The sequence below is a fragment of the Pongo abelii genome, chromosome 6 (assembly GCF_028885655.2).
Source record: "Pongo abelii isolate AG06213 chromosome 6, NHGRI_mPonAbe1-v2.0_pri, whole genome shotgun sequence".
Taxonomy (NCBI): Eukaryota; Metazoa; Chordata; class Mammalia; order Primates; family Hominidae; genus Pongo; species Pongo abelii.
Genome location: NC_071991.2, coordinates 138947762 through 138973466, shown reverse-complemented (window position 1 = coordinate 138973466; position 25705 = coordinate 138947762). Strand labels below are relative to the sequence as shown.

At 42.7% G+C, this 25705-nt stretch overlaps 1 protein-coding gene across 2 annotated transcripts in view; it reads right to left on the bottom strand.

Annotated features, from left to right (window-relative positions):
• Window positions 1-25705, bottom strand: part of AGK (acylglycerol kinase) — a 103117-nt gene that overhangs the window by 61513 nt on the left and 15899 nt on the right. The gene's annotated exons all lie outside the window — the stretch shown is intronic.

Sequence of the window (25705 nt, the reverse complement as noted above, 5' to 3'; positions counted from 1 at the left end):
CCTGTAATCCCAGCACTTTGGGAGGCTGAGGTGGGCAGATCACCTGAGGTCAGGAGTTCGAGACCAGCCTGGCCAACATGGTGAAACCTCCTCTTTACTAAAAATACAAAAATTAGCGGGGCATGGTGGTGGGGGCCTGTAATCCCAACTACTCGGGAGGCTGAGGCAGGAGAATCGCTTGAACCTGGGAGGCAGAGGTTGCAGTGAGCTGAGATCATGCCATCGCACTCCAGCCCGGGCGACAGAGCGAGACTCAGCTAAAAAAAACAAAACAAACCTGATAACAACTTATCGTCACATTTGAAAAATATATCCTCTGAATGAAAGTTTGTGTTAAATATTTCCATATTATGGTAACCAGAATAATGCCGCATCCCCCCAAAATTTCCACATCCGAATCCTCAGAACTTGAGGATATGTTACTTTACATGGCAAGAGGGATTTTACAGACATGATTAAACTTAGGACCCTGACATGAGAGATCGTCCTGGATCATCCAGATAGGCCCAATCTAACCACAATCTAACCAAAACAGAGAGTTTCCCAGTTGTGATCAGAGGCAGATGTGATTATGGAAAAATGGTCAGAAAAATGCAACCTTGCCAGCTGTGAAGATGGAAGAAGGCTCTGAAGAGAGTCAAGGAATGTGGTGGCCTCTAGAAGCTGGAAAAGCAAAAGGATTCTCCCCTAGAAACTCCAGAAGGAACATAGCCCTTGCCACACTTTGTCTTAGCCCAGTGAGAGCTGCTTTGGGCTTCTAATTCACAGAATGCAAGACAAGAAATTTGTGGTGTGTTGAACCACTACATTTGTGGTAATTTGTTAAGGTAACAACAGAAAACTAATATACATAGCCTGCATTTTTCTTACCCAGTGGAAATTAGGTCATTTGCCACAAGTAAATTTGATGTTGTTTCTTCTTCTACTGTCTTATCTAAATCACTTGTTTTTTACACCACTGTCAGACAATAAATCATAAATGGAGAATTTCGTCATGAGGCAAAATTTTGGCTTCCAAAAACGAAAGCATTCTGTCGGAATGTGATCACCTATTTAACATCAAGGTCTCTAAAATAGGTTTCTATCATAAAAGCATTTTACATGGCTCCAGTCACCTACGGGGCTCTAGAATCTTCATCTAAGAGCTTGTGCTAATGCACATTGCTGGCACTGCTAAGATAGTAACTTCAACGTGGTTAACAAAAGTTAAGAAATCAAATACCCAGAAAAGATGAACAATAACCAATTTATAGAAAAACTTGAAAAAAGGTTATTTTGCTTATATTCTCTTTCTAGACTTTTTTTATAACATTGAAAACTTTAAATTTTGCATTTTCACAGTAATTCAAAAGGCAACAGGCTCCTCTGGGTGATTTGACATTTACAGTGAATGAAAAACAATAAGCAAGCTTTGCTTTTTACCAGAGTTGCTGTCAAAGGCTGCTGCTCAGTGATTCCATAGCCAGGCTGCAGAACAACCCCTAAAGTTCACAAACCAGGCGGCTTCACTAAGAGAACACCATCCACAGGGAAGTATGGATGCTGTGAATCTGAAATCAGAAACCTAAGAACCGCAGGGCACAGTGGCTTACGCCTGTAATCTTAGCACTTTGGGAGGACAAGGTGGGCGGATCACTTGAGGTCAGGAGTTTGTGACCAGCCTGGCCAACATGGTGAGACCCCCTCTCTACTAAAAATACAAAAATTAGCCAGGCGTGCTGGTGCATGCCTGTAATCCCAGCTACTCGGGAGGTTGAGGCAGGAGAATTGCCTGAACTCGGGAGGCGGAGGTTGCATTGAGCCAAGATCACGCCACTGCACTCCAGCCTGAGCTACAGAGCGAGACTCTGTCTCAAAAAAAAAACAAAAAACCTAAGAACCATGTTTTACTGAAATTATCATGACATCAGTACCCCAAAAGCTGATGCTGTTTGATAACAAAGATTTTCAGGAGACTCATCCCTTGTGAAATCCAGCACAAGTCAGCCCAGTCCCCATTGGCTTAACTGACTCTGCTCCCCTGTGCCCAGGTGGCAATGAGCGTTGTGCAACCTTCTCTTCCTCCGCACCCAGTATTCACAAATATTCATGTTTTTTTGAATGACTCCCCACAAGAAATAACACATATTCATGTTTCACTTTTCTTCTTGCATCCCTCCCAATCAAATGCTCTCACTGAATCATTCTAACATCAGTAACAACAACAAAAATATACTACAAGATGAGGTAAATTCAGGGTAGAAACTAGCGAAATATCTTGAAAATAATTAACATGTCACTAATTCCTTATAGCTTACTGGATAATTTGCATTTATGACCTTATTTACAATGAAGAGGTAAAACACTGAACCCACAGTAACCTCTGGATAACAAAATAATATGAGGTTCCTCATAGTAACCTGGGCGTTGTCACTGACCCTCCCCCTGGACTGTGCTGACCCCTAGTCCAACTTGCACAGGCCCTGGGAACGCAGCTTCCAGCCTCTCCGGACTGTGCTTCCCCCCCGCCACTGCTTTCAATGCTTTCCTTTAGTAGACTAATTACCTTGTACCTCCAATCTCTCCTACAAACTCGCCCTGTGGATTTTTCTGCACAAGCCCTCTATGCTTCTGTAAAAGCTACAATCCCATCTCTATATCCTGCCCATTTCCAGGCTCCTCCTCTACTATGAAGGACAGGTCTCCAAAAGGCAACAGGCTCCTCTGGGTGATTAGTAAAGAACATCACCCTTGCCATAGCTCAGCCACACTGATTTCCATGGACCTAGCTGAAAAGACAATAGCCCCAAATATGCACAAGAATATGGGGTAGCACCTTAGATCATTTTTTCCCCTAAGTTCTTTGTTGCTAGAAGTAAAATTCTGATTATTAGCTTGTGATTAAATATATTATTAAAGATTTCAGCTCTTCTGAGTTTATTAATTTTGATTAATTTATCAGAATGCTATTCAAAATAAAAAGATTTTGTGATAGTTAATTCCCTGAATTTAATGTGCCAAATGGAATATCCTGTCAATGCCACCTGTGAGAGAGCCCGAATATGTACCAATTTTGATATTACAAAAGAAAATCTCATTATAATCATACTTAACTTTGGGTCCGGCACGGTGGCTCATGCTTGTAATCCCAGCACTTTGGGATGCCGAGGTGGGCAGATCACCTGAGGTCAGGAGTTCGAGACCAGCTTGACCAACATGGTGAAACTCCATCTCTACTTACAATACAAAATTATCCAGGCATGGTGGCACATGCCTATAATCCCAGCTACTTGGGAGGCTGAGGCAAGAGAATCGCTTGAAGCCAGGAGGCGGAGATTGCAATGAGCCGAGATCGCGTCATTGCACTCCAGCCTGGGCAACAAGAGCGAAACTCCGTCTCAAAAAAAAAAAAAAAAAACATACTTAACTTTGTTTAATATCAAAAATGGTGTTAACCATCTTGATCTTGCTATCTGAACCCGACTATTCCTAAAAATCAAACACATCCTCAAAGAAAAAAGATTTCTCCCATTGAGATAGTCTGATGATCTATAGCAAGCTCTGAAAACTATCTCAGCAAAGAAATTCCAAAAATATTTCAGTAATATCAGCATTGTCAGAATAAAAGACAAAACTTAAAATTCATAGAGCAACTACCTTGTACCAAGTACTATGGCAGTTGTTTTCATAAACCTTTAATCTTTGTAACAAGCTTGCAAGGTAGGCATTATCAGGTAACAGAAAATACTCTCATTTTACAGATCAGGAAGCCAAGACTCAGAGAAGGAAAGTGACGTGCCCAAAAACACAGTTACTAAGTGGTAGTGTCAGAGGCGTTTGAACCAGAGTGACTCCATCTTGAGTAGGTGCTAGGTAAAAAGAGGCTGAGACCTACTGGGCTGCTTTCCCAGGAGGCTGGGCATTCTAAGTCACAGGATGAGATAGGAGGGTGGCATACGATACAGCTCATAAAGACCTTGCTGATAAAACAACCTTCAGTAAAGACGCCGACCAAAATCCACCAAAACCAAGATGGCGATGAGAGTGATCTCTGGTGTCCTCACTGCTCATTATATGTTAATTAGAATACATTAGCATGCTAAAAGACACTCCTGCCAGCACCATGACAGTTTACAAATGCCATGGCAACATCTGGAAGTTACACTATATGGTCTAAAAAGGGGATGAATCCTCAGTTCTGGGAATTGCCCATCCCTTTCTGAAAAAACTCATGAATAATCCACCCCCTGTTTAGCGTATAATCAAGAAGTAACAAGTATAAGCACCTGAGTGGTCCATGCTGCTGCTCTGCCTATGGAGTAGTCAACCTTTTAATCTTTTACTTTTTTTTTTTTTTCTGAGGCAAAGTATCACTCTGTCCCCCAGGCTGGAGTGCAGTGGCACTGTCTCGGCTCACTGAAACCTTCACCTCCCGGGTTCAAGTGATTCTCCTGCCTCAGCCTCCCAAGTAGCTGGGATTACAGGTGCGCACCACCACACCCAGCTAATTTTTGTATTGGTTTCACCATGTTGGCCAGGCTGTCTTGAACTGAACTCCTGACCTCATGATCCGTCTGCCTTGTCCTCCCAAAGTGCTGGGATTACAGGTGTGGCCACTGTGCCTGGCCTACTATCTTAATAAACTTGCTTTCACTTCACTCTATGGAGTCGCCCTGAATTCTTTCTTGTGCAAGATCTAAGAACCCTCTCTTGGGGTCTGGAGTGGGACCCCTTTCTGCTAACAGTAGAGTCGGAATTCAGACCCATGCCAGCCTGGCCCTAAGCAGATGCTTTTTCTTCTAAACTTCAGACAATACTCAATGTGCAATTACTCATTTAGTTGTATGTTTTATGGCACATTTTTTAAATTGCATAGTCTCATCTAATTTAAATTTTTCAATTTATATTCACATAATATTTTTTAAAAGGTCAGGTGCAATAATGCTTCTGAAGGTAGTTGTTGAAACAAACTCATTTAACACAAAGTGCTGCCTATGGCACACAAATATGATTTGGTCCTGCCCTGAAGAAGCTTAGGATCAAGTGGCAAAGAAGAACAGCTCTTGGTAAATATTGGTGGCATAGTAAAACGTGTTTCTTGATAAATAATATGCCAGGCACTGTGCTGGGTGTCTTGGACACGCTGATGAATAAGCCCAACATTCCCTGTCCTAGTGAAGTTTATAGTTTAGTAGGGAATGATGACAATTCAACAGGTAATCATGATGCAATTTCACTTTTAGGTAATCCATAAAAGGGGCACATACTGGGGGGCATCTAACCTAGTTTTGAGAGAATTAGAGGCTTTTTACAGGATATGACATTGAAGCTGAGATCTAGGGGAAAAATAAAAAGTAGCCAGGCAAAAATAGGGAGTAGAATCTAGGCAAAAGAAACAGTATGTCAAAGCCTGCAAGTGCTAGAACATGGCCAATTTAGGAAAGAGAAAGTAGTTCGGGACAGCTGGAAGCCACACTCTGTGGGAGGAGCCAGTAAAGGCCAGGTCACCAAGGACATTTTCGGCTATTTAAGTAATCTGGATTTTATCCTAAGGGCCATAAGGAGCCATTAACAGGTTTTAAGAGAATTGATGTGACCAGGTTTACATTTTGGAGGGATTATTCTGGCTGCAGTGTGTGAAGAAGGCATTGCTCAGAGGTAAGACTGAATCTAGTGAAACTTCAGAGGCTCCCTCAGTGACAGTCGGTGATGATGACTGGAACTAGGATGGTGGCAGAGGGGATACAGAGAAGAGGACAGATTCAGCAGATATTCAGGAGGTAAACTTGAGGGTGGTGGGAATTAAAGAAAAGGTGAGGGGTCAAAGATAGTGCCCACATCCCGCATTAAGCAATTGCTGGAAGGCAGTACCATTCACAGAGATGGAATGAAGTAGAAAGTGCAGGTGTGAGAGAGAGGAAACTGAGCTTAGTTCTGGGTCTGTCTATCCAAGATGGGGTGAGAACCCAGGTGGAGGTGTCTAGGCCACCGCTGGAAACGCAGGTCTGAAGTTCTGTATAGCAATCTTAGCTATATGGTGATAGAAGGAATGAGAGTGAATATGATGATCTATACGAGTAGGGTGAAAAGTAGGAGGAAGAGATACCCTGATCATGGACAATGACAGAGAATACCAAATGAGTCTCAAATAAAATGACCCTGTACTTCATTTGAAAGTCAAAGGAAAAATCAGGTAGATAATTGAGGAAAAATTTTCCTTATCTTCCACCATTCCCCCTTGATGCTGCTTCTGCTCTTGGCAAACTGCATGTTTTGCTGTTCTTAAGAGACACAACAAACTTTACATCTTCAAGGATTGGATCATTTTATCCCTTCCTTTTTAGAAAAGGCCAAGCACAATACAACCCATGCCCTTACCCCACCACACAAAAACTGCTTTTCTTATCTTCCTTCCTAGATTATAGACTTCTTGAAATCATGGATAATTCACCATTTTCTCATCCACAGCCCACAGCACACACTCATAGATAGAGGGTACTTGGTAAATACTTGTTTAATAAATAAGTGGCAAATGTTTGAACAGGAGAGATTGACTCACTGTGCTCAGACAGGCATGCTTTGTCCTGCAAGAGAAACTGAAGGTTATTCTTTGTATGAGGATTTGGCATTCTGAAAGCACAGATGAGCGGGGATGGTTCTCCAGTGTGATGATCACCAAAGGGCAAAGGTAAGAGTCATTATGGTGTAGTACAGGATGAAAAACTAAAAAATTCCAAACGCACAAAAACGTTACCAGATCAAGAAGCTCCCAGGGTGTGTAGGTGTGTAGTGTAATGGAAGAAGTACCCTCTAAAGAGGCTAAGCGGGGAGTTCCTTTTGACACACCAAGAAGCACCACAAGAACTGGCCCTGTAGCTAGAAGAACTCTGAGTGTGGTCATCAGAAAATTCCAGATTACTAATGAGTCAAGAATCTGAATGTGAACCGAAGACCTCATTTCCAAGCCAACCAAAAAAACAAAGTACACTCTATAAATTCTAAGCCCATGTTCTTTCCACTACACCATGCTGTCTTCTGAGAACTGAAGTTAAATACAATTTAAAAGAGATGCTACAAAACGTAGTCATATCAAAAAGGGTCCCTGCAGATCTGCTCAGTATTAAAATGCAGGTTCTTTGACAGAAAGAAATTAGAAGGCTCTGGATTAGAAAATGAAAAAAAATCTGCTGATGTCACTCTGCCTGAGGCTTAAAAAGAATAAGAACATGCCTGCTACTATAGGTAATGGGATGCTCTCTATTTACTCCAAGCCATAAATGTTTTATTTATTACTTTAGGACTGTAAAATAAGATAAGTTGTTATTCCAATAGCAGCTTTACATGGAGAGAAAAACCACCTTGATCTGTCCTATTTCCCAAAAAGAATATTTCCCACTAGTCTAGAGGCAAATTGTACAGCAATTTCTACCACCAGCTTTTCCCTTGGTGCATGCAAACACAGTCTTTGCTTTAAACAAAATAGATTTCAAGTTTAGATGTTTATAACAACCACTTCAACTTATCCAGGCTTCCTAGAATAATTAATCATGATATTGCCAGTGGCTGTGCCCATGGTTGCCCATGGAGCAATAGGAATGAAAGAAATGGAAGCAAAGACAAAAATGAATCTTAAAAGTGTGTGCAGAGGGAGAGAGCTTTTCTAAACTATATATTGCATAGCCCTCCCCATTTCCCGGACTCCCTACCCAAACAAATAATGGGAAAATAGTGACCAGTTCTGCCTTTCTGACAGAAAGACAGCTGATCCAGCAGGAGGAAATGCATCTTGCTAAGGAAGAATGCTTGATCTTTTGGGCCGACAGAATCTCCATTTGGATAGAAGGTATGCAGTGTAACAGGTCAGAAAGCCAAGGGAACAATGAAAATGTTAATGATTTTTAAAAGGATTTTAGGGCCTACCAGTCTGGTCTTCCCCGTTTAACCAAAGAAGGTTATCTCTTCTTGTTCTCCAAACCACACCGTCATGCACTACCTGCTACCAAAGAAATTTGTATCTTCTTACCTCTCCCAAGCCCAGTGCAACAAAGAAGTTTCCTAATGTCATGAAAGCATAAACGGTCAGGAAGAAATCCTATTGACAACCATATATTAAGTGGCGGCTGTCTTCATTTCAATGCCCCTTACAGTGCTTAGAAGATGTGAGTGAAAATAAGGGCCACAGAGGCAATTGCATTAAAATTTCAACAACCGCATTGCTGATGGTGAAAAGTTTAGCAAAAGAAAAACAGCTAAAAATTCTACTATCAAATGCAAAGGACAAATGTACAGCACTGCCTCCTACACTAGTAAAAAGTATACCAACTTGCGTTCAGGAATTTTTAGGTCAAATGTGTGAACCCAAAATATCTGAGACAGGTCTCATTCAATGTAGAAAGTTTATTTTGCCAAGATTAAGGACACAGCCATGACACAGCTTCAAGAGGTCCTGAGTACTTGTGCCCCAAATGGTCGGGGTACAGCTTGCTTTTACACATTTTAGGGAGACATAATAACAGCAATCAATACATTTAAGATTTACACTGAGTGTCAGGCCTCTGAGCCCAAGCTAAGCCATCGTATCCCTTGTGACCTGCACGTATATGTGTCCAGATGACCCGAAGCAAGTGAAGAATCACAAAAGAAGTGAAAATGGCTGGTCCCTGCCTTAACTGATGACATTACCTTGTGAAATTCCTTCTCCTGGCTCATTCTGGCTCAAAAGCTCCCCCACTGAACACCTTGTGACCCTCACCCCCGCCAGCCAGAGAACAACCCCCTTTGACTATAATTTTCCACTACCTACCCAAATCTTATAAAATGGCCCCACCCCTATCTCCCTTCGCTGTCTTTTCGGAATCAGCCCACCTGCACCCAGGTGATTAAAAAGCTTTATTGCTCACACAAAGCCTGTTTGGTGGTCTCTTCACACAGACACGAGTGAAATTTGGTGCCATGACTTGGATCAAGGGACCTCCCTTGGGAGATCAATCCCGTCTTCCTGCTCTTTGCTCTGTGAGAAAGATCCACCTACAACCTCGGGTCCTCAGACCAACCAGCCCAAGGAACATCTCACCAATTTTAAATCAGGTAAGCGGCCTCTTTTTACTCTCTTCTCCAACCTCTCTCACTATCCCTCAACCTCTTTCTCCTTTCAATCTTGGCGCCATCTTTCAATCTCTCCCTTCTCTTAATTTCAGTTCCTTTCCTTTTCTGGTAGAGACAAAGGAGACGTGTTTTATCCGTGAACCCAAAACTCTGGCGCCGGTCACGGACGCAGGAAGACAGTCTTCCCTTGGTGTTTAATCACTGCAGGGATGCCTGCTTGATTATTCACCCATGTTTCAGAGGTGTCTGATCACCGTGGGGACGCCTTCCTTGATCCTTCACACTTAGTGGCAACCACCACTTTTTTGGGGGCAAGCACCCCCCACCCCTTCTCTCTGTGTCTCTACCCTCTCTTTTCTCTCCACTTTCCTGGGGGGCAAGCACCCCCCACCCCTTCTCTTCGTGTCTCTACCCTCTCTTTTCTCTCCACTTTCTTGGGGGGCAAGCACCCCCCCACCCCTTCTCTCCATGTCTCTACCCTCTCTTTCCTCTCCACTTTCCTGGGGGGCAAGCACCCCCATCCCTTCTCTCCATGTCTCTACCATCTCTTTTCTCTAGGCTTGCCTCCTTCACTATAGGCAACTTTCCACCCTCCATTCCTCCTTCTTCTCCCTTAGCCTGTGTTCTCAAGAACTTAAAACGTCTTCAACTCACACCTGACCTAAAACCTAAATGCCTTATTTTCTTCTGCAATACCGCTTGACCCCAATACAAACGCAACAATGGTTCCAAAAAGCCAGAAAATGGCACTTTCAATTTCTCCATCCCACAAGATCTAGATAATTCTTGTCGTAAAATGGGCAAATGGTCTGAGGTGCCTGATGTCCAGGCATTCTTTTACACATCAGTCTCTCCCTAGTCTCCGTTCCCAATGCAACTTGTCCCAAATCTTCCTTCTTTCCCTCCCACCTGTCCCCTCAGTCCCAACCCCAAGTATTGCTGAGTCTTTCCAATCTTCCCTTTTTATGGACCCATCTGACCTCTCCCTTCCTCCCCAGGCTGCTCCTCACCAGGCTGAGCCAGGTCCCAATTCTTCCTCAGCCTTCGCTTCCCCCACCCTATAATCCTTTTATCACCTCCCCTCCTCACACCCAGTCTGGCTTACAGTTTCGTTCCATGGCTAGCCCTCCCCCACCTGCCCAGCAATTTACTCTTAAAAAGGTGGCTGGAGCTAAAGGCATAGTCAAGGTTAATGCTCCTTTTTATTTATCTGACCTCTCCCAAACTGGTTAGCATTTAGGCTCTTTTTCATCAAATATAAAAAACCCAGTCCAGTTCATGGCCCATTTGGCAACAACCCTTAGATGCTTTACAGCCCTAGACCCTGAAAGGTCAGAAGGCTGTCTTATTCTCAATATACAGTGTATTACCCAATCGGCTCCCAACATTAAATAAAACTCCAAAAATTAAATTCTGGCCCTCAAACCCCACAGTAGAATTTAATTAACCTTGCCTTCAAGGTATACAATAATAGAGGAGAGGCAGCCAAGTAGCAACGTATTTCTGAATTGCAATTCCTTGCCTCCACTGTGAGAGAAACCCCAGCCACATCTCCAGCACACAAGAACTTCCAAACGCCTAAACCGCAGTGGCCAGGCGTTCCTCCAGGACCACCTCCCCCAGGAACTTGCTTCAAGTGCCAGAAATCTGGTCACTGGGCCAAGGAATGTCTGCAGCCCGGGATTCCTCCTAAGCCGTGTCCCATCTGTATGGGACCCCATTGGAAATTGGACCGTCCAACCAGCCCAAGGCTCTGACTGACTCCTTCCCAGATCTTCTTGACTTAGCGGCTGAAGACTGACGCTGTCCAGTTGCCTTGGAAGCTTCCTGGACCATCACAGACACTTTGGGTAACTCTTACAGTGGACGGTAAGTCTGTCCCCTTCTTAATCAATATGGAGGCTACCCACTCCACATTACCTTCTTTTCAAGGGCATGTTTCCCTTGCCCCCATAACTGTTGTAAGTATTGACAGCCAAGCTTCAAAAGCCCTTAAAACTCCCCAACTCTGGTGCCAACTTGGACAACATTCTTTTATGCACTCTTTTTAGTTATCCCCACCTGCCCAGCTCCCTTATTAGGTCTAGGCATTTTAACTAAATTATCTGCCTCCCTGACTATTCCTAGGCTATAGCCACACCTCATTGCCACCCTTTTCCCCAGTTCAAAGCCTCCTTCACATCCTCCCCTTGTATCTCCCCACCTTAATCCACAAGTATAGGACACCTCTACTCCCTCCTTAGCAACCAATCATGCACCCCTTACCATCCCATTAAAACCTAATCACCCTTACCCTGCTCAATGCCAATATCCCATCCCACAGCATGCTTTAAGAGGATTAAAGCCTGTTATCACTTGCCTGTTACAGCATGGCCTTTTAAAGCCTACAAACTCTCCTTACAATTCCCCCATTTTACCTGTCCAAAAACCGGACAAGCGTTACAGGTTAGTTCAGATCTGCGCCTTATCAACCAAATTGTTTTGCCTATCCACCCCGTGGTGCCAAACCCATATACTCTCCTATCCTCAACACCTCCCTTCACAACCCATTATTCTGTTCTGGATCTCAAACATGCTTTCTTTACTATTCCTTTACACCCTTCATCCCAGCCTCTCTTCGCTTTCACTTGGACTGACCCTGACACCCATCAGGCCCAGCAAATTACCTGGGCTGTACTGCCGCAAGACTTCACATTGTAATGCCGCAAGACAGCCCCCATTACTTCAGTCAAGCCCAAATTTCTTCATCTGTTACCTATATCAGCATAATTCTTCATAAAAACACACGTGCTCTCCCTGCAGATCATGTCCGACTGATCTCTCAAACCCCAACCCCTTCTACAAAACAACTCCTTTCCTTCCTGGGCATGGTTGGACACTTTCGCCTTTGGATACCTGGTTTTGCCATCCTAACAAAACCATTATATAAACTCACAAAAGGAAACCTAGCTGACTCCATAGATCCTAAATCCTTTCCCCACTCCTCTTTCCATTCGTTGAAGACAGCTTTAGAAGCTGCTCCCACACTAGCTCTCCCTAACTCATCACTCATTCCCTTTTCATTACATACAGCTGAAGTGCAGGGCTGTGCAGTCGAAATTCTTACACAAGGACCAGGATCACACCCTGTGGCCTTTTTATCCAAACAACTTGACCTTACTGTTTTAGCCTAGCCCTCATGTCTGCGTGCAGCAGCTGCCACTGCCTTAATACTTTTAGAGGCCCTCAAAATCACAAACTATGCTCAACTCACTCTCTACAGCTCTCATAACTTCCAAAATCTATTTTCTTCCTCACACCTGACACATATACCTTCTGCTCCCTGGCTTCTTCAGCTATACTCACTCCTTGTTGAGTCTCCCACAATTACCATTGTTCCTGGTCCGGACTTCATTCTGGGCTCCCACATTATTCCAGATACCACACCTGACCCCCATGACTGTATCTCTCTGATCCGCCTGACATTCACCCAATTTCCCCATATTTCCTTCTTTCCTGTTCCTCACCCTGATCGCATTTGGTTTATTGATGGCAGTTCTACCAGGCCTAATTGCCACTCACCAGCAAAGGCAGGCTATGCTATAGTATCTTCCACATCTATCATTGAGGCTACCACTCTGCCCCCACTCCACTACCTCTCAGCAAGCTGAACTCATTGCCTTAACTTGGGCCCTCACTCTTGCAAAAGGACTACGCATCAATATTTATACTGACTCTAAATATGCCTTCCATATCCTGCACCACCATGCTGTTATATGGGCAAAAGAGGTTTCCTCACTATGCAAGCGTCCTCCATCATTAATTCCTCTTTAATAAAAACTTCTCAAGGCCACTTTACTTCCGAAGGAAGCTGGAGTCATTCACTGCTAGGGCTGTCAAAAGGCATCAGATCCCATTGCTTAGGGCAATGCTTATGCTGATAAGGTAGCTAAAAAAGCCACTAGCCTTCCAACTTCTGTCCCTCACAACCAGTTTTTCTCCTTCTCATTGGTCACTCCCACCTACTCCCCTACTGAAACTTCCACCTATCAGTCTCTTCCCACACAAGGCAAATGGTTCTTAGACCAAGGAAAATACCTCCTTCCAGCCTCACAGGCCCATTCTATTCTGTCGTCATTTCATAGCCTCTTCCATGTAGGTTATAAGCCGCTAGCCCGTCTCTTAGAACCTCTCATTTCCTTTCCATCATGGAAATCTATCCTCAAGGAAATCAATTCTCAGTGTTCCATCTGCTATTCTACTACTCCTCAGGGATTGTTCAGGCCCCCTCCCTTCCCTACTCATCAAGCTCGGGGATTTGCGCCTGCCCAGGACTGGCAAATTAACTTTATTCACATGCCTCGAGTCAAGAAACTAAAATACCTCTTGGTCTGGGTAGACACTTTCACTAGATGGGTAGAGGCCTTTCCCACAGGGACTGAGAAGGCCACCGCGATCATTTCTTCCTTCATTAAGACTTAATTCCTCGGTTTGGCCTTCCCACCTCTATACAGTCCAATAACGGACCGGCCTTTACTAGTCAAATCACCCAAGCAGTTTCTCAGGCTCTTGTTATTCAGTGAAACCCTCGTACCCCTTACCATCCTCAATCTTCAGAAAAGGTAGAACGGACTAATGGTCTTTTAAAAACCCACCTCACCAAGCTCAGCCACCAACTTAAAAAGGACTGGACAATACTTTTACCACTTTCCCTTCTCAGAATTAGGGCCTGTCCTTGGAATGCTACAGGGTACAGCCCATTTGAGCTCCTGTATGAATGTTCCTTTTTATTAGGCCCCAGTCTCATTCCAGACAGCAGCTCAACTTGGACTGTGCCCCAAAAACTTGTCATCCCTACTATCTTCTGTCTAGTCATACTCCTATTCACCTTTCTCAACTACTCATAAATGCCCTGCTCTTCTGCCCGGCAGAAACACTGCCGGTTTACACTGTTTCTCTAAGCCATCACAGCTGATATCTCCTGGTGCTATCCCCAAACTGCCGCTCTTAACTCCCTCTTAAAGTAAATAAATAATCTTTGCTGGCAGGGCTATGCTGAACCTCCTTGGGCACTCTCTAATTGGATGTCCTGGACCTTCCCAATTCTTAGTCGTTTAATAGCTGTTTTTCTTCTCTTATTCGGACCCTGTGTCTTCCGTTTAGTTTTTCAATTCATACAAAACTGCATCCAGGCCATCACCAATCATTCTATATGACAAATGCTCCTTCTAACAACCCCACAATATCACACCTTACTACAAAATCCTCCTTCAACTTGACCTCTCCCACTCTAGGTTCCCACACCGCCCCTAATCCTGCTCGAAACAGCCCTGAGAAACATCGCCCATTATCTCTCCATGCCACCCCCCAAAAAATTTTTGCTGCACCAACACTTCAATACTATTTTATGTTATTTTTCTTATTAATATAAGAAGGCAGGAATGTCAGGCTTCTGAGCCCAAGCTAAGCCATCGTATCCCCTGTGACCTGCACACATACGTCCAGATGGCCCGAAGCAAGTGAAGAATCACAAAAGAAGTGAAAATGGCTGGTCCCTGCCTTAACTGATGACATTACCTTGTGAAATTCCTTCTCCTGGCTCATCCTGGCTCAAAAGCTCCCCCACTGAGCACCTTGTGACCCCCACCCCTGCCAGCCAGAGAACAGCCCCCTTTGACTGTAATTTTCCACCACCTACCCAAATCTTATAAAATGGCCCCACCCCATCTCCCTTCGCTGACTCTGTTTTTGGACTCAGCCCGCCTGCACCCAGGTGATTAAAAAGCATTATTGCTCACACAAAGCCTGTTTGGTGGTCTCTTCACACGGACGTGCGTGACACTGAGGCCAAGGCAGGCAGATCACTTGAGGTCAGGAGTACGAGACCAGCCCGGCCAACATAGTGAAACCCCATCTCTACTAAAAATTCCAAAAAAATTAGCTGGGCGTGGTGGCATGCGCCTGTAGTCCCAGCTACCTGGGAGGCTGATGCAGGAGAATCGCTTGAACCTGGGAGGTTGCAGTGAGCAGAGATCACACCACTGCACGTCAGCCTGGGTGACAGAGTGAGGCTCTGTTTCAAAAAAAAAAAAAAAGAAGATTTATGTTGGGGGATTCGATCTGGAAGGGCAGGACAACTTGAATTGAGACAGCCAAGTATAAAGGGGTCCCCGAGAAACACCAACTGGCCTGTGCACTGGGCGGAGTGCACACTGGGGTGGAGCCTCAGGAAGTTCCTGCCTTTTGCAGCAGGGAGGAGACTGGCCTCTCCTGTTCTGGGGCGGAACCTGGAATTCAGTCTGCAAGGCAGGAAGGCTATGGTAGCAGGACTCTCACTCTGCTGACAGTCCCTGTTTCCCTTTATTTTTGCCTTTTTGCCCAATAAATTCCATTTTTCTCACCCTTCAAATTGTCTGCAAGCCTAATTTTTTGTGGTCACGTGACAAGGACCCTGTCTTTAGCTGAACTAAGGAAAAGTCCTACTACAGAACTGGGGGGTGGTTCTAGGTCATAGGTAGATTTAAACATAGTCTGAGTGGCAACTGGTTGAAAGTTATTATCGGTAGAAAGCAATGTCTGAATTAAGATAAGGGATTGTGAAGACCAAGGTTTTATCATGCAGATGAAGTCTCCAGGTAGCAGCTTCAGAGAAAATGGATTGTCAATGTTTCTTGTCAGCCTTAAGGTTGGTGATGATGTTAACCCTGGAAGACAGAATGAGGCCTGTCCCTCCCACCCCTACTCTTCCTTTCACGGCCCAAACCAGTCTTTCAGGTTACATTTTAGAGTGCCCTGGCTGAGGAGGGAGGCCACTTAGATTGTTGAGGGGGCTGGGGAGACCTTTGAATTTTATTTTATTTTATTTTTTATTTTTTTGAGACGGAGTCTCACCCTGTCGCCCAGGCTGGAGTGCAGTGGTGTGATCTCGGCTCACTGCAGGCTCTGCTTCCGGGTTCACGCCATTCTCCTGCCTCAGCCTCCCGATTAGCTGGGACTACAGGCACCCGCCACCACACCCGGCTAATTTTTTTGTATTTTTAGTAGAGATGGGGTTTCACCATGTTAGCGAGGATGGTCTCGATCTCCTGACCTTGTGATCTGCCCACCTTGGCCTCCCAAAGTGCTGGGATTACAGGCGTCAGCCACCACACCCAGCCTAAATTTTATTTTTTGTTAGATATAGTGAACTCCAAGTTTCTCTTCAAAGAATCAGTACGTCAGTATGTTCAGCTCTCTTATTCTTTGATTCTCCATTTTAAGGTTTAACTTCCTGGTACTCTTCGCCCCCTTGTCTCTAGTATCAGTATCTAGTATCCAGTATCTAGTATCTAGTATCCCACCAGTTCTAATCAGTAGTTCAAATCTGTTCCCCTGGTCATCTGCTTTGACCTGAGTCACCCCTGGTCACCTGCTCCATCCTGACTCATCCTGAGTCACCTGTTCTGTAACTGCCCTTCCTGCCAAACTACTCACCCCGCCACTCTGCCGGGTACCCCTACTCTCTTTAAAATAGTGGATCGGAATTAGCTTAGACTGTGCGGTCCAACCCTAGACAACAAGGGAATGAGACAGCAGTAGGGGCTACCTGCATCAGGAATAAGAACCCCTTCTCCTTCCTTGTTCGGGTGTGCTCTCACCATTGCTCCATCCACGAATCACACCCTTCTATAGAAGTAAAAATTGCCTTGCTGAGAAAATTAAATGTATGTTCCAGTGCTATTTCTTTGGTGGCACTGAAAATTTATTTATATATTTTTGGTTTACAAATGGCTCCTCTGAATGAATTTCTTTAGTTAGTGGTATATTTAACAAGGCAATGATCAACATATTTAATATTAATAGAAAGCAAGCCAAGAGCGTTTTTGTTCCAAGAAGTGGGGAAGCATTAAGGAAAGAAGGGAGGAAGTCAAGTTCATAGTTAGCAAGTTCATTGTTTAATTTAGCATTTAAATTGACAAAATAGCTATTCCAAGGAATTAGGAATGAACCAACACAAACAGGGCTGCAGCATCTTGTGTCTCAATAAAGTCAATCCTCCCAGCAGCCTTTTGCCAAAATATGTTTTACCTCATTACATGAGATTGTGATTCACCCCAGAAATATGAATTTGCCCACTGTTTAACCATGGCTTCCAAATATTTACAGCAATTTTCAGGTCTAAAATCCCTGTTTTTACTATCATTATTTTTATTTTTTGTGAAAGTTTGAAAGCCCTACAAGCAGCCAGGCCCCCCACCAAAAAAAAAAAAAAAAGGCCTTTGTAAAAGGCATCTAAGCCCAATTTCCATTTCCTGGAAATCTTAATTTTTCAGATTGGAAGAGTCCTTAGAAATTATCTAGTCCAATGCTTGTCAACCTCTCCACACACCCTGAAACCCCTGAAACAAATATATGACAATATCCCATTAGTAACAAAGTTCAATACAGCAATGATTCTCATTTGGGCACACACACAGAGCACATGTAATTCTATGAGCTCAGGTCTCTATAAGTGCCAAGTGATTCTAGTTTGTTCACTTAAGCAGGATGCTGTCATCTCCTTAGAGCTCCCAGAAAATAACTAATTGACCTAGTTTGTAAAAGCATCTGGCCTGGTGATTTGCCCACTTGGACAGAAGTTACTAAAAGGCTTAGACCTAGAACTGAAGTCTCCTGCTTCTCAACATGGCATTTCCCCCCTCAATACTCTGCTTCTCTTCTGTTCTCTACAGACATTCTCAAATGACAAAAATGCAATCAAGAAAGTGCTGTCCACTGTTCTGCCACATGTACTGGCAAATGCCACACTTACAGTCACCTCAATTTATGATTTATCACTATAGTGATTACTACTATTTTTCTTTCCTGCAAGTGGGTTTAGGAAAAAGCCCAGCTAAACCTAACCCCACTTGAATTCATTAATTCAAGAACACTTATTAGCCAAAATGCCACGTCTGCCCTCCATGGGAAGGCGTCACCTAAAATAACCTAAATAACCTAATAACCTCACCTAAACTAACAGCTAAAGGCTGCAGTAAAGCTCCAGTTTGGTACCTATTCTTTCTCACTCCCTGAAATACAGTATAGAAATCCCAAAACCACATCTTCCCTTCTTATCAAATCCCAACCACTGTACTCTATACTTCTATGCACTCAAGTGAAACAAGCTACTACTTGTGAATACTTCAAGTACCTTCTAATTTCTCAGATTTTCTCCACACAATTTGTTCCCTCTCCAGTTCAGGATGGGAAATGACTTAATGAAAAATGTATCGCCTGGAGGCTTCTCTCACATAACTAAGCTAATCATTTTGGTCTGTTCTGCAGAACTTTTCATTAACCAGAGGATAGTTCTGCAGTTTATCCCCTCATTCTATTGACCAAGAGAAATGGAAGTGGAGGAAGCCTGTCTTCATAGCTCACTTTTTCTCTTGTTAGAACATGAAATTTTTCTATTTTCACTCTCTTATCCTAGCCTCAGGTCTCCACGAGATATCAATTTCTGTTCCTAATATTCACAGGAGCCCACATTAGTCAGCTGAGTTCTGGGGGCACTGGGGAAAAAGTTCTGCCTCTGACTGGCTGCTATGTTTATGCTGAAGTCCAGACTGTACCACCATCAGGCAAAGCTCTCGGTACCATTAATGGGCATCCTTCTCTGAGCTTCTACCACCAGCCATTTTTTCAATGATTTCTACCCCTAATTCTCATAAGCACTGACATTCTTTCATGGTGCAGTCACTTCTTCCATTTTTCTGCTCTGTTTTTCATTTATTTGCTTCCATCCAACACTCCAATTTAAATACTTTATGCCATATACTGTTCTTCCATATACTGTGTAACATTATCTTTACTAGGCAACCAAATTACTAGTTCTTTTTGTGCCATCAGCCATTATATATTTGCGTATACAATTATAAACAAATATATATAATGAGACTCAATTACATACAAGGTACTCAAATCTATTTACATTTTTTAAAAAAGGAGAGTAAGTGACGAGTTAATGGGTGCAGCACACCAGCATGGCACATGTATACTTATGTAACTAACCTGCACGTTGTGCACATGTACCCTAAAACTTAAAGTATAATAATAATAAAATAAAAAAAAAGGAGAGAAAACAGATTACATAGAGCTCTTGACAGCTACTCCAGAAGAAAGAATAGAATGAGAGAGTCCCTATGTCCCTACGTCCCTCTGCCTCACAAGTTGTTCTCTATAAATAGCGTGCATGAAATGATATTTACTTTGGGTTCCGGAATACATGACAGATCTGGACAACTTCCGGCCTATAAACACATAAGTTAGCAGCTACTACTGTCAATCTTTTTGCTGTTCTGGGACATGAAATGTTTGAGATGTCAATTACTACCTACAGAGGGTCTAGTTTTAGCATCAGCTGGATTATTCTCTCTGTAATGCTTGGAACATGTAAAACCATTGATATAAAACTCCCTTAAAATTATGTGAAATCAACAAAACAAAATATAAATTAAATATACTGGCTGCCCATCTCAGCCCACCAGAGGGGAGGACGCAAAATAAATATATAGTTTTTTTTTAAAAGAAGAAATCTGCTTTCTGGATAATCTAACAAAAGAGTTGAAAGAAAGGAAATATAATTAAACTTCATTGTACTTAAAATAAAAATTTAAAGAGCTTCCCCTATTCTCTATCAAATCTGGGCTGACAGGCATGTTATTTAATTGCCCATAAATGAGCTTCTTTAAATAGCACCTATTAATACCCCAATTTCAGCATCAGCCTGTGCACAGAGAGAAAAAGATAAACTTTGAAATGGCTAAAAAGCAAAACAAACTGCTTTCTTAAAATGTCAGCAGAATCTGAAATGAGGCAAAGCCATGAGGGGGAACAGAACCTGCCTACCTTCAGCTGTGGATGAAGCAGCCAGGCCCCAGACCACTGACTGCAAAGTCAGAGTCTAATCTGAACTGATGTGAAGGTAAGACATCTGCTTTGTCAGAAACCCCAAAGATACTGAAAAACGGAGCACAAACCATTATTGAAACCATAATCTGCACCAAAAGTAAATCTATGAGTCTAGTCAAGTGTGTCTCATGTATAATTTACCCCTGGCATCCAACACATTTCCCCCCCACCCTGATAGCCTGTTGGGGTTTCAAACTCAACGTATCTAAAACAGAATATAAAATCTCCTCCTTAAACCAATTCTCCCTGGCAACTTTCTTATTTCTATATCACCAATTATCCTAGTCTTGAAGCCAAAAAATCATTTCTACTACCTTTCTCTCCTTCAATCACATGCCCAGTCAACTACCTAGTAATAATAATAACCAGCATTTATTGAGGGATAACTATAAGCTGAGCACAGTACCAGGCACTTGACACAACTATTTAATCCTTGCAACTAACCTGCCAAACAGGTGTAATTATTCCCGTTACACTTTTAAGGAAACTGAGGCTCAGAGGTTCAGGTGGTTAAGTAACTTGATAAAGGCCACATAGCTAGTAAGCAGCAAAACTCAAAGCAGAGACACCCCCTGCCTTTGGCACCCATGCTCATGTATTATTCACACTATCACAATCTCACATCCACCCATAAGTTCTTCCATTCCTAATGCCATCACTCTGGTTTAGGCCTTTATTACCTTTTGTGTAAACTATTTAAATGCACTCTTAACCTTCAGACTTTTTTCCTTCAAAGGTATCCTGCACAGGTGTGCTGCGTTAAACTTCTTGAATGCTACTTTGTTCATGACATTCTCTTCCCTTAAAAATTTTCACTGTTCCCCAAATACTACAGACTTCCTATATCCAAAGCATTCCATCAACTGGATTTTCCCCCATCCTCCTGAAAACATGCAACTTTACAGTCAAGTCTAATTCTTTGCCACTCTCCAAAAATATGGAGTGAATTCCCATTTTCTGCTTATAATTAAGTAATTAATATCACCTAGAACACTGTCCAACTCATTCTGCGGGGCTCAACTCAAATGATATCTTTGTAAGGATGTTTTCTCTGATGAGGAGGGAAAAGACTAAAGAAGAAAAGAAATGTTATTTCTGTTTGAGAGCTTTCTTTGTGTCAGGCACTGTTCTAAAAAAAGTCTGCATGACCAATGAAATGGGGTACTACTATTATCTCCAGTTTACAGATAGAGACTTGAAACATAGAGCAATTAAGTAACTATCCAGGGTTGCTTTGCTGTGTAAAGTCAAGATTCAAATCCACACTATTGGGCTCTAGAGCCCCCTTTCTTAACCATTTTGCTCTAGTGAACTCTAAGAAGTGATCCTTCTTAACTTTCATGGATGGGTCAAGCTGATCACATGAGAATCTACTGATCAATCTTAGTATCACCAAAAATAGGACACCTAGACAATATATGCCTCTTAAAGTTATACAAGTAAGCAATTCACCACAGGCCTATAAGCATCCTTGCCAAATAAATTGCACTGGAATCTAATTATGGCTCCACTCAGTGCTCCTCAAACTTTAATGAGCAAACACATCATATCATCTAGGGATCTGGTTAAAAAGCAGATTCTGACTCAGTAGGTTCAGGATGGGGCCTAAGAGTCTGTATTTCTAAGAAGCTCCCAGGAGATGCTTATGCTGCGGGACCACACTGCGAATAGCAAAGCTCCAGAATGTGGATCTAATCACCAGCTGACAAGACACAGGAGGGACAGAGGAACAAATTAAGCAACTCATGGCTGGGGCTAGAACACAGTGATCAGGCACTTGCCTCAAGGGCACCATTTAAGGGTGTGCCAAAAAATACAGTACTGGAGATAAATATTTTAATATGTATTTTCCAAAATCAAAAATGAATGCAAAAAAGTTATAATGAATATAATCACACAATTTTAAATAAAGTCAGGGCCAGTATCACTGGTTTTTCTTCTTGCCTCAGGCTCCCATATGGCTCTGCACAGCTATGCAGAAGCTATCTGCCCAGTCAAGGGTATGAAAAATTCTACAGGGCAAATGTAGACCTGGTTTCTAAAACATGTAAATATTATTAAAAGAAGGGGAATTATACTTTAAGAGACTTAGGAGACAGAAACTCATTTTGATACTGATTTGAACAAAATGTACTGTAAAACAATTTGGAGACAATAAGAAAAATAGAAACACAGACTGAATATTAGATAAAATAATTATTTTTGTTTTTTTCAAGTTCATGATAATCATAATGACACTGTGATTTTTTTTTTAAGTCCTTACCTATTGGAGTAAGGTACTGCAGTATTTATGGGTAAAATGATATAATATCTGGGTTTACTTTAAACTACTCCAGTAAAAAAAAAAAAAAAAAAAAAAAAAAAAAACAGTAGAGGACACAGATGAAACAAAATTAGAGAAATATTGATATCTGCTATAGCTGAGTAATGTTACTTGGGGATTCATTATACTATTCTCCAATTTTTATATGCTTAAGATTTTCATAACAAAAAGTTTTCTAAATTAATCTTTTTTCTTCTTTAGGCACCCTTAACATTTACTTTGTACCCCTCAAACAGAACACAGCACATAGTGCCTTATATATCTCTAATAAAAATAGGTACTTTTTTTTTTTTTTGAGACAGAATCTCACTCTGTCACCCAGGCTGGAGTGCAATGGTGCGATCTCGGCTCACTGCAACCTCCGCCTCCCGGGTTCAAGCGATTCTGCTGCCTCAGCCTCCCGAGTAGCTGGAATTACAGGTGCCCACCACCATGCCCAGCTAATTTGTTGTATTTTTAGTAAAGACGTGGCTTCATTATGTTGGCCAGGCTGGTCTCAAACTCCTGACCTCGTGATCTGCCTGCCTTAGCCTCCCAAAGTGTTGGGATTACAGGCGTGAGCCACCACGCCTGGCCTAAAATAGGTACTATTTTTAATATGTGCCAAGAGCAGTGATTAGTGTCACATTAATATTGTGACATATTGCACAGGTAAATAAAAGTGAAGTTTAACAGGTTAAATAACTTGCCCAACGTCACACGTCCAGAAAGTAGCAAAGGCAAGACTTAAACCCAGACCCCACTGGCTCAGAAGCTCACACTCTGAAGCACTATGGTATAACAATTTCTCTTATTCCAAATGGATTTTATGATAGAAGGTAATCTCAGCTTACAGTTCTTCATCTGTCTCACGGTCCTAAGACACAGTGGCCATTTTGAGAGGTTAGGATCAGGACTATCTGGCTTTGTATGATGGCTCTGATACCAGCTGTGTGACCTTGAGCAAATTACTTCATCTTGCTGCCCCTAAGTTTCTTCATCTATATAGGGCTATTAATCTCACATGAGTATGAGATTAATAACATCTCATAGAGTTATATGAGATTATAACATCTCATAGAGTTATATGAGATTATAACATCTCATAGAGTTATATGAGATTATAACATCTCATAGAGTTATATGAGATTATAACATCTCATAGAGTTATATGAGATTATAACATCTCATAGAGTTATATGAGATTATAACATCTCATAGAGTTATAAGGAAGATGAAATGAGTTAATAAATGTAAAGTGCTCAGAACTGTGCCTGGCACATGGCAATCACTGATTAAGTATTAGCTATTATCATTTTATTTTTGAGAGGGAGTCTTGCTGTGTTGCCCAGGCTGGAGTGCAGTGGCATGATCTTGGCTCACTGCAGCCTCCCAGGTTCAAGCAATTCTCCTGCCTCAACCTCCTGAGTAGCTGGGACTACAGGTGCACACTGCCACGCCCAGCTAATTTTTGTATTTTCAGTAGAGATGGGGTTTCACCATGTTGGCCAAGATGGTCTTGATCTCCTGACCTCGTGATCTGCCCATCTCAGCCTCCCAAAGTGCTGGGACTACAGGTGTGAGCCACCGCGCCCAGCCTATCATTATTAGTAGTAGTACATTCTCAATAAAATCAAAAGACACTGAACACATCCCTCAGGCAAACTCATAACCATTTATTTTTACTACTTCTAAGAAACTGTTTTTGACCATAGAACTTGAAAGGTGGCTTGCACCAATGCTTAGAAAAGCCAATATACAGTAATCAAAATTAATGTTCCTATGTTTGGAGAAAGAAAACTCCAATATTAATTAAAACCCTTAAACACAAGGACCAGGACCATTGCTATAGTAGCACACTTGCTCTGCAAGCTGAATGTCAAGGAATTTATGGTGTCTGTGGGATTTTAAAATCTCCAGGAAAGTACCAGGATCCTAAGCTGAGAAGCTAGATGCTCCATAGAAATAAATGGGAGGTGCCGGGCATGGTGGCTCATGCCCGTAATCCCAGCACTTTGGGAGGCCGAGGAGGGTGGATCACTTGAGGTTAGGAGTTCAAGACCAGCATGGCCAACATGGTGAAACCCCGTCTCTACTAAAAATACAAAAAAAATTAGCCGGACATGGTGGCGCACAGATGTAGTCCCAGCTACTCAGGAGGCTGAGGCAAGAGAATTGCTCGAACCTGGGAGGTGGAGGTTGCAGTGAGCCAAGATCGTGCCACTGCACTCCAGCCTGGGTGACAGAGTGAGACTCTGTCTCAAAAAAATAAATAAATAAATGGGATGGCCCTGGGTCACAGGCCGAGGTGGGTAGCAGAACTGGTGTCAGAAGCACTGAGCCAAAGGAGTAAACTGAGAACCATGTGCCAGAACTAAGCAGGAGCCAAGCTATTGTTAACTGCTCAGCCAAGGGAGTTAGTTGGGGAGTTGTGCCAAAGCTCACCATCCAAAATCATGGGGAGATAGACCAGAGCTGGGAAGAGCGAGGACAAGGTCCCCAGTGATGCAGGAATAATCTGAGCGCAAATCAGATGGAAAAGGCTTCCGACACGACTTGCTGCTTTTAACCACGTATGGCAGGCCTCTTTTATAGTTATGTTGGGTTAGTCTTGAAACTATACTTTTCCAAGCTGTCTTGTTACATATGAAAGGCGAAATAAATAAAAGGCTCAGACCTTAGACCACCTGGCAGATCCACATCTCCCTTCCCACTGGCGGTCTCTCAAGTCACTCACAACCCAGTCACCAGCAGCACTTGGTTTTAACTTCCACAGGGCTGAGTATGTATTATATCAAGTTTACTCACAATTACTAGCATTTATTGAACCCTTAAATCTAGCAGAAAGGACGCTAACAGCTTTCCAGTTATATCACTTAATCAATGCTTCAGTGACCCAATGAGATATTATTATCATCCCCATTTTACAGATGAAGAACCTAAGGCTTAGAGAGCGTGGGGTCACATTGCTAAGAAGCGTCAGTTCAGTCTGACTACAGAGACAACTTTTATACTCCACTGCCTCCTTCCTTATGCTACTTTTTATTAGCAGACTCTTTGCTACTAAAAGGACCAGAAATGAGTGAGAGACTATTGCAGGTAAACCGCTGACATGATAAACCGAACAACCTGGAACATAATCTTCCCCAGGGAAGCTGGAAAGCTTGGTAAAAGCAGTTGAAGAGGAATGAGCAATCCTTAAACTGTCTTTACTTTCAGCAAACAGGGTCATTTTCTCCTCTGCAATTGCTCTTCTCGAGTTGAGAGCAGTCCCTGCTGCTCCTGTCAACTGCTGCAACCTGCTGTGGGGAAATTATGCAGAGGGGAAAAATATCACAGATTTTTTTTTCTTTGCAACTTGAGGGAACGGAGAAAAAGAAGGGGAATTCTCAATGGAGAAAAAAAAAT